Raw genomic sequence first — 13,071 nt, forward strand, 5'->3', positions numbered from 1 at the left:
GCAAATTTGTGTGCAGCGTTTAAAAGCTGTTGATGTGCATGCTTTGACACAGCCTTCATCTTGACATGCATAGATTACTCTTTATACCCACGGGATAAGAGTCACTTTGAGTTTGTGAGTCATTGACTGGTTATAATTAATGTACACATGCATATTCAAAATGCAGCGCGCAGACTGTCAGGGTGACAGGACAATGTTCTCGTGTGGCTCCAGCAGCATTTCCTGTGCAATTGTTGATGGCATCGCAGTCTCAGCAAGTCACTCCTGCTATCAAAAAAGTGATAAAACGGCCAGGAACAAATCAGTATGCTTTGTATCTAACTGCCCCTTGATAGCATCTCACTGAATTATGCTTGGCAGTGTGCCCAGAAGACCTAGTGATGTTTGGTGGGGGAAGAGGCAGCAGATTTGTCAAAAGTTTCGGTGCGTCCCAGACTTCACTTATTGAAGAACAGAACTGAGCCCTGACGCAGTGATCAGGGCTCTCTGGTTGCTTTCTTCCCTTCCCATTCCAGCTTTCCTCTTTCTGAGCAGGAACAACTGTCTCTGATTACCGACAGCAAACGTTCTTGGCATTTTGATGGGACGTGATGCCCGTTCACTCGGACCTAAGCATCAAGTGCTTCATGACTGCGCTTCGCGGGCTCCGTCTCTGGGACGTGTGCTCTGGAGGGCAGGTCCCGAGCACAGGAAAAGTCGGAGCTGCTAGCGACAGCTCGAGCGCTGCAGCTTTGGGCCCCAAGCTCAGGTGTCTCTGGGTGCACGGAGACGCGTCTTTGAGGCAGGTCGCGGCGTGCTCTGTGGACCCGGTCGCTCAACTGTCCACGCAGGAGCTCTGTGGCTTCTGCCCAGACTACGCACCCAGGTGTTTTTTCTGTCGGTGGCCAGTGGAATGGATATCACCCTGGCATGGAGACCAGAATAACTTACTCTGTTGAACTCAATCACATGTTTCAATTAAGTTCAGTACTAATGTTTTCTGCATACCCTACAGGTTCGTGTGAAGTGTTACTCGGTTCTTTATTTTCTCCTGTTATCTAAGTTTCCTGAAGGACTGTATATTTCATACGGTGCAGGCTTCCTCTGGACAACATGGGTGCTGGCTCTGTCACGGGAACTGCAGGACTATGAGGGCACTTTGAGACGTTTCTGAGCACGCAGCTTGTCCCACTGCAGTTGGGTAAAAAATGTCTTTCCCCCATTCCACAAACCATTTGAGACTTAGACTTGTTCCTGGTTTTTCTATGGGTCAAAAATGAGTTTTGCTTTATTTTTCTTGAAAAACAAAAGTGAGAGCCTGGACTAAACGACTGTGTTGTGGTGAAAGAGAGGAAAGATTTGGCTTCAAGCCTGCAGTGTAATAGCAGCTGGGCTGTGAGTTGAGTTTATGGATCACTTGGCTATTTTGGAGCATGAATCTTTTTGTTTTCCTTCTGAAATTCCATTTGATACCTAAAAGCCTAATTAAAAAAGTAGTAGTATGCTGCTAGAAAAAGTTTTGGATATGAATAACTGCCTTTTTTTTTTTTTGGATAGAAATAGCAGAGGAATTGATTGGAAAAAAAAAAAACCCTAATGGATATAATATCTCACTGGGGAAAATAAGGGCTTCAAGTTCCCCCATTGACATCTACGAGAAAGTATATCCCAGAAAGGAAAAATAGCATTTAAATGACTTTGAAAAATCAATTCTCTTTATAGCAAAACAGTTCAGTGCTTTTTGTTCTGCAAAATCTATGAATATTTCAGCTTTTCATCTTGATTTGGGATGAAAATAGATATTGAATTATCAAAAATTGCCACTGGGCAGCAGATCTGAATTTCAATGAGTTCTACTAAGTACCCAGCAATGAGGTTTTCTTTACAGATTTTATTCTGTATTTCACACTGTGTGTGTGCAAGGAAACATGATATTGAGGCTCAGAGCTAGTGAAGTAATTAGTTTTTTCCAGTGAAAAAATTTATAGGAAAATGCACTTAGATTTTATTTGCCTTAACATTTTGGGCTTCTATTAAAAAAAAAAAATCAAACATTGAAAACCCTTATTAAGTCTTCCGTGAAGATCCCAACTTTTCTTAATAAAATTAGTCTTTATTTTCCACAAAAGTTTCAGTTGAAAGTGAGGGAGAACCTCTTTGAAAATCACCTTTGAAAATCCTTCTTTTACATCTGTTTGAAAGTGGATTAGGCGATGTTGCATTCAGTGGCACTCACCCTGAGTTTTACCAGTGAAAATAAGAACCACAATGAGTTTCTCTGATAACTTGCTTATAATAATAATAATAGGCTGATTATCTGGCTGCTTTTCCAGTCTCTTGCAATTGCTTTGCTTTGTGATCAAGCCATTTAGCCGCCCTATGTTTCAGATTATCTGGCTGTGAAAACAGACTGTATTAACCTACGTCAGAGTTGTGCTACAGTGGATGCAAACTGCAGTCTCAAGCCGCTAGCATGGATCTTCACCTCAGGCTCAGAAACCGAACTCCAACTGGAAAACATTTTGGAGTTTAGAGAGACATCTTTGACTTCCCCACACGTGCAGTGTGTCTACTCGGACCAAAGGAGGAAGCTGTTTTTGTGGGGTTTTGAGGAGTGAACCCTGCTCAGACATCAGATGCGTGAAATGCTGGAGTCGGAGCCGCCAGGCAGAACTTCCACTTGAGCACCATCTTTGATTTGAATTACATATTCTTTATGCAGCCCATACCTGTTGTGTGTGTTTTTCTATTAAATGTTTTAAGTTCAGTTATCACTTTATGCCATCTGCTGCAGTGATCATTATACCTACAAATTCCCTTCACGTGCATGTTTGTGAGAGGACATAATAGAAAGGATAACGATAAAGCTATCACTTAAAATAACTATTAAGAAATGCGCTAGATAATAACATATGTAATGATTAATCTGAGAAAAGAGTGAGTTGGAGAATGAGCAAGAGGTATTAGTACTCTGTAATTTGCCCTGCACAAAACGCTCTACTTTGTGAAGAGACATTCAGGAGCGAGTGGATGATTCATAAGACAGGGATACCACTTCCTGAAACTTGTGCAGGATAAACAATGTAAGTAATAGGGAGCGATGTATGTTGTGTAGTGCATCTGAGTAAAATCACATGGTAAAATGCAAATGAAATGGCTTTCTAGCAGTGTCTTTCCACCCATACCCTTCCAGTAGTAGATCTGAGATTGGGAGTATGATGCCAGGCCCAACTGAAGTAGCATCAGCACAGTGCTGGAAGGTGCCTCCCCCTGATGTTCCTGGAGGAAATACTTTCAGCAGTGACTATAACTTCTACCTGGACCTTGTGGTGAGCACAGCTTTGAAGTGGAAACACCTAGCACCTTTCCTGTGGAAGTTCTTCAAAGTTCTCCAAAGGCTTTTACTCAAAATCAACACTTAATTTTACTAAAAAGTAAAATATATTTCTTCAGAGAGAGGAAACCCAAAGTGACAAGATCAGAAAGTATATAAATGAAAGGGACTAAACACAACTTTTCTCCCTGCCTGCTGTGTCTTGGCAGGTGTGTTCTTGTGTCCAAGTTGTTGTGTCCATCCAGCTCAGTGGCTTTCTGAATTGCACTGAACCATGCTTGCTCCCCTCTGTTTGCTGCGAGGGTTTGTTCCTTCTCCTTCGGCAGCCGTCCAGCCCTTCCCAGCCGCTCACTGCAGCCTCTCGTTCTCTGCCTGAGCTGCAGGCTCCTGGCTTCCCGCTGGGGCTCTCCTGCCTGCTTTGGCCTCCCCATCTTTCTTGCTGGAGCTGCCTCAGCCACTTGCTTGTGGAAGGATGAAACTGCCCCATACAGCCAGGGTTTCCCCTGGACCCACTCCCTTCTTAAAAACAAAACCGAGAGCACTCAAAGCAAATACCGCCTGTTGCAGTTCGTACCGCCTGTTGCAGTTCGTACCGCCTGCACCATCCTGCCAACATGCAAGGGAGAGCTTTAACAGACTTTTCACATTTTGGTGACAAACCGAAGACAAGGAGAGTGATATGGCAAAGTCATACCCATTGGACCCAGGAGACGTCTGCATGCGTGTCCACTATGCTCAATGCGCTCTCAAGCTAGCGGAGTGTTTTGTTTGCACCTGTAGAGCATCACAGCTATGTTATTTTGGCCTTGCATCCGACTTTTACAGGGGTAAATCTTGAGTTTGTGTTTTCAGAAAGTTCACTGTTTGTTTCCTTGTTTTCTTTGTGAAGAATTGTGATATTCTGGATAGAAAAGAAAGTGAGAATGGCGTTTGGATGTCTTGTACCATCACTGTGAAGGGTCCCCTTATAATGCACCCTCTGGTGCGTTGTTCACTCTCTGCTCCAGTACTAAAGGAAAGCTCAGGGAGAGAGGGCCAGATGTCAGGGGAACTGGCAAGATGAACAGCTTCCACAAAGTCCTCCAGAAACAAATCCTCCCTCTTCCCCTAAGGAATAGCTGACATCTTACATGGAAAGCAGACAATTTTCCTACAGAGACGTTAAATTGAAAACCTAATCTGCCGTTACTGGAACTTTTTCCATCCTGCCTGTGGAATAGTGGGAATACTGACGAACCATCTCCCTTCTGCACTGACACACGAGAGGTCCTGAAATCTCACTCTCTGGGTGGCGAGAGAGGAGGATTAAATGCGGCACCGTTTATCTGAGTTCTTCTGAACTATGGAGTCCCTGCCTGAATAAATGCAGTCTAGTTCCAAACTCTGATTTCATCAGGCTAGAAAAAAATCTTTCTTTCATTCATTCTTTGTTTTTGTTTAATAAGTGTTTTCTGTAGTTCATATGTAGATGTTCCTGTCTAGGCCTGGCTTGGTCAAGTAGAAGCTGTTGCTTTGTTGCAGTGGTAAAACATATGAATGAGAAGTTATTTTTAACTTCAGCCTCTCTGCCAGTCTCTGTGCCCTGCTGTGTTAACTATATGCTGTGCAATGTTTTGCTGCCTCTACAGTGCCTTCAAACAAGCACCTGTGTGACTGCTTTTATTTCTAATTCTCCATTACCTTACAGCATCTCTGTTTTTTCTTTTCTTTTTTATTTTTTCTCCACTTGGACTGTATTAGAGGTTTTAAGCGTTTATGTTGCCACTTTTTTATCGTTCTGTTTATAGATGGTATATTGTGCAACGGGTCAAAAGCAGGGGTAATTTCAAATGCATCAAGATGATAAGAAGTATGAGTAAATAAAATCATTAGGTATTGAACTTGTAGCATTTACTTACCCCTCCTTGTTTTTTTATGTATGTCACAACGTTATATGCTGCTAACATGGTTTTCCTATTGTAGTTACTCTGAGTGAAGTATGTTGGGGAATGGGGAGTTTCCACTGAACCTCAGCAGAGGCAGCAACAAGTCCTTGATTTCCAGAAAAACACATGACCTAAAAAATAGTGGTTCTAGATCCCCATATGTAACCATCCAAAGTCATGCTGCTGAGGTCTTGGACATATTCTGACAAGTCCACGGAATCCATCTGCAGCTCTGAAAAAGCAGTGGATATAAAAAAACATAGAGGAATAAAGAAAAGAAACAGCACAAAGTGTAAAAATGATAAACACACACTTTGGAAGTGGTTGTGAAACCACTGTTGTTGTTCACGTTTGCAATCCTGTGAATAGTTACTGTCTAGCACACTCACAGCCCTTTGTGTAGTTGCCGTTTAGCACTTAAGTCCCGCTATCCTGACTGCAGTAGCAATATCTAAGATAAGCAGAGGTGAGAAGAGTTTATACCATTGCTGCTTTGCGAAAGTAGCTTCACTTGTACTCTCTGAAAATTCAGTATTAAAAAAAGTCTTAACACACTTTAGGCAGATTTATATTATGATTTCCTATACCTGCCTCCTGCTGTTCTGCTAAGAGATTGTATCTTGAGTGCTAGCACATCAAATGCCATTATTACTGCTGTTATCATTAGAAGAGAACAACTTAAACTCAATTGCTAAAATGGCTATTTTCCAAGGCACTGATACTAGTGCAGAACATATTCATTTCAAGTAGAGATATTTAGAGAAATGCACAGAACGCTTCACCTGTTGGATGAAAGAAAAAGCAGTATCTGTCGTTCTGCTTCTCTCTAGATGGGAAGACACTAATCAAGAAGGGTTTAAATATAGATAAATCTGTATATATACACACATGTTCTGCTTTATCTTTCAAAAGGTAAGACATCGTGCGTACTTTCCTGAATACATGTACATAGGCACATCTTTATATGTGTGTGTTAGTAGGTACTTAGCTCAATAAAATTAGCTTTCTCCGAAGTATGCTAAAAATGAGGTGCAGGAGTGTATTTTTGATTTCTGTGGGACATGGGAAGGCATAATGATTAGGGGGCTGATCCCCATGATGTGTCAGACACACACAGTTCTGAGCACTGGAGGAGAATTTTCATCTGACTGAACTCTCCCTTTTGGGCACACATAGTAATCCCTTTCCTTGAATGCTTCTGACTTGCTGGGGAGATGCCAAGTGCCTGTTAGCTGTTTGCATTAAGGATAGGCTTCACCAATGACTATCGGGGGTAACCAAGCACACCTATCGAAAATTCAGCACTTGGATTTTGGAGCTGCATGGCAGGTGCACACCCTCCTCATGCTGCAGACCTTACAGTTATGCCTGTGCTCATCTTTAGGAAAGAAGAAGCATTTTCATTGTTTCTTAATGTCATGTATTTTAGATTGTTGATAATACTTAACAGGAATTCAAAAGGTTTTCCCCCTATGTCTGTGTTACCCCTATCAATATCTACCTGGCTTCATACCCAGGTCAGCCGTGTATTCTGTAAGATTTAGTTCAAAGGATGGGGACAGCTTGGTGACTGTAAGAGATGCAGCTGTCATACAAATGACCTGGTTAGTGAAACTCAACAAGCCGTTGCTGGGGATGAGGGAAGCAGGTGAAAGGAAACAAAAACAATACAAGGCACTTTAGAAAAAAATAGCATAGTGTGAGAGATGTCTTTTGGACATTTTGTTGATTTTTCTTTTACAATGCTGCTACTAACGTCACTGGCTTTTTGCACATTTTGAATATGTTGCTACAGATTTTGAGCCAAATGGTGTCATCCGTAAATACTCTCAAGATGTGATGTTCTCAGTCAAAATATTCTCCTAAGGAGTGATTCGAGGCCGTATCAGTTTAAAGCCCTATTCCTTTAGTGTTCTTGTATCCAGACCAAAAGTAGGTGGAAGGCATCATCCAGTTAACAACTGGATTAAAGGCATAAGAAGGAAAAGGTCTTTCAAATTCTCCATCTGTGCTTTGTTCTTTTACCCTTTATGTTGCACACACGCAAATAACATTTTGGAGTGAGTTGTTGCTTGACTGACAGACTATCCTGTGGGATTGGAGCCCCCATGAGAAAGCTGGGCAAGTAAATTCCTTGGCTGAAGGAAATGCTGCTGTGTGTTTATTCAGGCCCCAAATCGCTGTAGCTGCTTCTTGGCAGAATGGACTCCAAAAATAATAGATTAGACTTTTTAATTGTATGTTTTCTTTTGGTGCTAGACAATGGGAGGAGGTAAGGAAGAAAAGCATTAGTAGAGGGATAAGCTTAAGACTTTAAATAGAAGCTGTTCTACCGAATTATGCAGCTTGTGTCTCAGGTTCCTTCATTGCCAAAAATCTGTGTTTTAGAATAAATTCAGTTTTGTTCTAATCTTGATTTGGGTGCTGGTTCTGCCTCTGTTCAGTCCAGTCATAAATCCCCTACTGAGAATAACGTATCACATTCAGCCTTTTCACAAAGGAACAGATTGTAAGATATATTTTGCTGAAGAACTTCTAGAATATTTTTCTGTTTTTCCTAAAAGAACGCTTATGAGAGTTATTGTTGGCCATCCTTTTAATTGTAATCTTTGTGGCCTCAGACTTAGGAAGAAACTGAGATGCAGCAAAGTGCCATGTGGAATATGCAGAACTTCCTTGTGCCTACCGAGTAAATAATGCCTATGGAAAACATGTGATATTTAGAAATTTAATGTTGGAGGTCATTCAGCCTCTGAAGACTAGGCAGAGCTGACTTAAAACCACAGTATTCTGCAAGAGTAGCCTCAGTTGTTATCAGAAATTGTATCTTTTGGGGTAGCATCTTTTGGAAGAAGCATTGTACTTACTAGGGAACTTGCAGTTTTAGCAGATGATAGGCATGTTTTTGTAGCAGAGGGGATGCTTAGTGCAAAAGACCTGATCTGTTGCTGCCATCGGTCCTGCTATTAGGGTTGCTATTGGTAGCTGTGGAATGGAAAATAAAAATAAATGAGGGATGAATTGCAGTTTTTTTCCTCTCAGATGGGAAACTAGATAACAGAATATGAATATTCAATAAGGCTTTGATTATTCTTGATGTTATTTGAATCTTCAAAATCATTCTGTTTAGTAGAAATTCCTCATTATTGAGTATTTAGTGTTGTCACAAATTGCATATAATAATCACTTTTGTAGATCCACATAGTCCTCTCTCAGCCAGTGAAGGATTAAAAACAAAAGTTGTTATTGGCAGGTGAAATCCGAGTATTGTGCCCTTGTTATCCTTTAGTGTATTTTCTTATCCTTTATTGTTTCTCTCATCCCCTTTTCCTCAATTTACTCTGGATGTTCTATGAGGGAAGTGGGTATGGTTTATAAAAAGGTGATCAAAGCATGAAGGGAATAATTGTCATTCTTGATTTCAGGGTCTCACCTGAGTATTGCAATTTGGCGATGAACTGTTTTTGGTTAAGATGTAAATGCCTCTATGTAATTTCTTGGTTTGGCAGTGTTTCTGAGATTGTACAGGTTAGACCATCTGCGCTCCCATAAGCCCTATTATACTCTGTTATGCTTCCCTGGCATCCACTCCACATACATAAAAACAAGTTTAAATAGATGTAACTTATATGCTCAGGAGTTGGAAGAATACTGGACTCCAGATTTACACCTTCCCCTCGCTAAGTTCCTTATAATTTATACCACAGAAGACGAGTACAGTCAGATGTCTACCCGAAAGCCGCAGCCTCTGTTACTCTAAGGATGATCTAACATCCTTTTTCTTATAACACCTCATCCATCATCCGGGTTTAACTCAGTGTTGAAAGACTAAAAGAAAATTTCAAAAATGTAACAAACATTGTTTCCTCAAAGTTTTGGAGGTATCACAGAATCGTTTAGGTTGGAAGGGACCTCTGGAGATCATCTAGTCCAACCTCCCTGCTCAAGCAGGGACCTCTAGAGCATATTGCCCAGGATCACATTCAGACGGGTTTTGAATATCTCCAGGGAAGGAGACTCCACTACCTCTCTGGGCAACCTGTTCCAGTACTCTGTCACCCTCAGAGTGAAGAAGTTTTTTCTCAGGTTTAGGTGGAACTTCCTGTGGTTAAGTTTCTGCCCGTTGCCTCTTGTCCTGTTGCTGGGCACCACAGAGAAGAGACTGGCCTCATCCTCTTGACACTCCCCCTTCAGATACTTATACATGTTTATGAGATCGCCAGGACCTTGCAAAGATGATGGAGTGTGGCCTAGCAATAACATCTGCCAGTTTCCTCAGCACTCGTGGGTGCATCCCATCAGGGCCCATGGATTTATGGATGTCAGGTTTGGACAAATAATCTCTAACCCGATCCTCCTCAACCAAGAGAGGAGAGTCTTCCTTTCTCCAGACTTTCTCTCTTGTCCCCAAGGTCTGGAATTCCTGAGGACTGGCCTTAGCAGTGAAGGCTGAAGCAAAGGCAGCGTTCAATAACTCTGCCTTCTCTATATCCTTTGTTACCAGGGCACCCGCCCCATTCAGCAGCGGGCCCACGTTTTCCCTAGTCTTCCTTTTGCTGTTGATGTATTTGAAAAACCCCTTCTTGTTGTCCTTGACATCTCTTACCAGATTTGATTCCAACTGGGCCTTAGCCTTCCTTGTTGCATCCCTGCACACTCTGACAACGTCCCTGTATTCCTCCCAAGTGGCCCTTGTCCACATTCTGTACACTTCCTTCTTCTGCTGGAGTTTTGCCAGGAGCTCCTTGCTCATCCGGGCAGGTCTCCTGCCCGCTTTGCTCGACTTCTTACTCAGAGGGATGCGCCGATCTTGAGCCTGGAGGAGGTGATGCTTGAATATTAACCAGCTTTCTTGGATCCCTCTTCCTTCTAGGGCCCTACCCCATGAGATTTCTCCAAGTAGGTCCCTGAAGAGGCCAAAGTCAGCTCTCCTGAAGTCCAGCGTTGCAGTCCTACTCATTGCCCTGCTCCCTCCTCGTAGGATCCTGAACTCCACCATCTCATGGTCACTGCAGTCAAGGCTGCCTCCAACCTTCACATCTCCAACTAGACCCTCTCTGTTCGTTAGTACAAGGTAAAACGAATACTGGCTGTATTCAGCTGTCCCAGGATGCGAAGAACACACAGGTTGTTCCTATGACTGTGAGGCAAGGAAGGAGTAAGTTGTACTGACAAAGCTGAATGACAAAACTGATTATAGACATATTGTGTGAGAGGAGCCATAAAAAGAGAGATTGTAGGGTAAGTCTCCTGACAAACTTATTTAGCTGGGAATTAATATTCTCTTATTTTTTCCACTGGTGCATGAGAGGAAAAGGTGAAGTTAGTGTAAGTATCTTTTTTCAGGCACCACCTATACTAATGAGAAGAGCCCAGTTACCAACAGTTACTTGCCTTACTGTCGAGCTAATAATAACAATGACAGGTGATGATCTACCAGTCCTTAACTGACTGTAGTTGAAAATCCTACATCAGCTGCCCCTGACCCACATAGCACACTTAGCCAGTTCTCACTCTGTTTCTAGAAGACTTCAGTAACTTGATATAGTTTTTTCTTAGCAGCTATGACAGTACTGGGAAGGAGGGCTGAGGAACCTGGAAAAGCATCTCAAAATATTTTAAATATATGACTGTACCTCCATTCTGTAAAACCCAGTTATCTTTTGTTGCCCCATGCAAACTCTTCTTGAAATATAGCCCAATTATTTTTACTTCTCAGCTTATATTAAGCTTTGCATCCAGTTTTTGTGAGATCTTCACAGGGGGCTTGCTTCATTCTTGAGGAAAAATGAGAGTAAAATTTCCTTCGTGCTCTGAAAGTGATATCTTATGTATTTACGTACTTGTCTTGGAAAATCGTTTTTGAAAATAATCTAAATAAATAAATATATATGTTTCAGCATCCTTTTGTTGACTTTTCATTGTTACTGAAGGAATGCCATGCAGTTTTGAGCAAATTGGAAAACCTCCTGTATCCCAGACAATGATGGCAGCATGGAGTTAGTGCAGCCTTGTTTACTCAGCTGAGAAATATTGTGAAAAAGCCTAGCTCACTTTATGTTGTCTTGGGTATTTCGACATAGTGTGACAGTCTCTCATATAACATAACGTGGTATAGCTGTTTAGGTGGACTTTAGAAATAATTTGTGCAAAGTTCCAAAAACATTAGAGTCACTAAAGCAATGTTACAAAATAACATTCCTAACCACGTCTTTTCAGCTTTCTCTGGACGTTGTTGTGTACTAGTCCTACAACAGCTTTTTTCATCAAACACAGACCAAATCCAGCCACGCGTTTAAGAATGTGAACTGTTTAGTCTATGTTCTTGCTTATGCACATGGTTAGATGTTTTACTTGATTTACTCGAAAGAATTCATGTCCAAAAACTTTGAAGAGCTCATAATCTTGTGCATCAGTGGTGGGGGAGAGGGACACCATAACCTCTGATCTGAATCCAGAGTTCCTGACTAGTATCTGAAGCTGAAGTAAGTATTGTCTGCAGTGGCTGTCTTGACCGTAAAGTGGCTGAAAGTAGCATGGGAGAAGATGGGGATTCCAGAGATTTCCTTTCACAGCATCGATCAAAGGCTTGTAAGGGATAAGGATCATAAAGAGATGTGAAGTGAGGTATGAAAGAACACTATTTATAAAAACCTAAGAATGATACTTATCAGCTGTATTTGGATTAGCCTCTGTTGGGGTTAGTCTCAGACAGTCCTAAGGTGGAAACTCAGAAGAAAAAATTCTTGCAGAGTTTTATTTCCCCACCCCCACATTTAAATTCTATTTTTGTTTCCCCCCCGCAGCATCTCTCTTGCAAAGGACAATAGTCAGGCTATAAACAAAAACAGAGTTCTAAAATATAAACTATGCTTCCACTACAACACAGCAGCAGAAAACATGACAAGGAAGTCATCTCCTTGAAAATGGGAGATATTTTCTGGTTGGTGACAGTCTGCTGGCAGGTGTAGCTCCTTTAATTTCTGATGCCGTGTTGACACGAAGAAAGGAGTAAGGCCAATTTTGTCATTTAATTTAGGAATATAAAACCCACGGCATTATAGTGCTGTTCCCCGTTAGGTAACAGCAGCTGCTGATAAGCACTCACAGAACTACTGCTATTTGGGTGCAATGTATAGTAATTTCCCTGGTAATGCGAACTGAATAAACCTGTGAGACACACCTCCTGCTGTTCCCAGCGTAATACACAGATATCTCTCTTTTGTGCTACGTAGAATTTCGTATGGACACCAAGGAAGTGGACCTTCAAGGGCTCCCTGATTTGTATGTTATCTGGTTTTACACCAAGCACGCTATAGATGAACGCCTCCCTTTCAGGCCAATGTTTTTCAAGGGCGCAGCTTCTCCTCTAGTCCTGCGGAAATCTTGGCTGAGAGCTGGAGTCAGTGCTTCATTTTGGGCTTTGGAAGCTATGCTGCTCTCACTTATATTTCATCCCTTAAATCACTGCTTTTTGGTGCTGTTTTATGTTCAAGCTATCATGACTAGTTAACAATATCTCCCTTCATATCTTCCTGCAGCGCAGGCAGAAATGAGAGCTCAGATCGCAGCAGGATCTTGCTTCCCACTTGGAAGCCTTGGGGATTCGCTCTGTTGCTGGGCTATTGTACATCCTTGGTAGTTCTTGTCTCTGGACCGTTACTCCAGGGATTACTGTTACCTTCAGTGAAAATAGTCTCTGTCCCATGACAGTGGATGATTCAGTCTGTGGGATTCTCATTTTTGGGTTCATGTCGCTTGTGCAAAAAATGTCCTACATCCAAACTGGTATCATACCTCTGCAAGGAGCAGCTTTGTGCGGTACTGGTCTGG

Source organism: Struthio camelus, chromosome 3, assembly GCF_040807025.1.
Source record: "Struthio camelus isolate bStrCam1 chromosome 3, bStrCam1.hap1, whole genome shotgun sequence".
Lineage (NCBI taxonomy): Eukaryota > Metazoa > Chordata > Aves > Struthioniformes > Struthionidae > Struthio > Struthio camelus.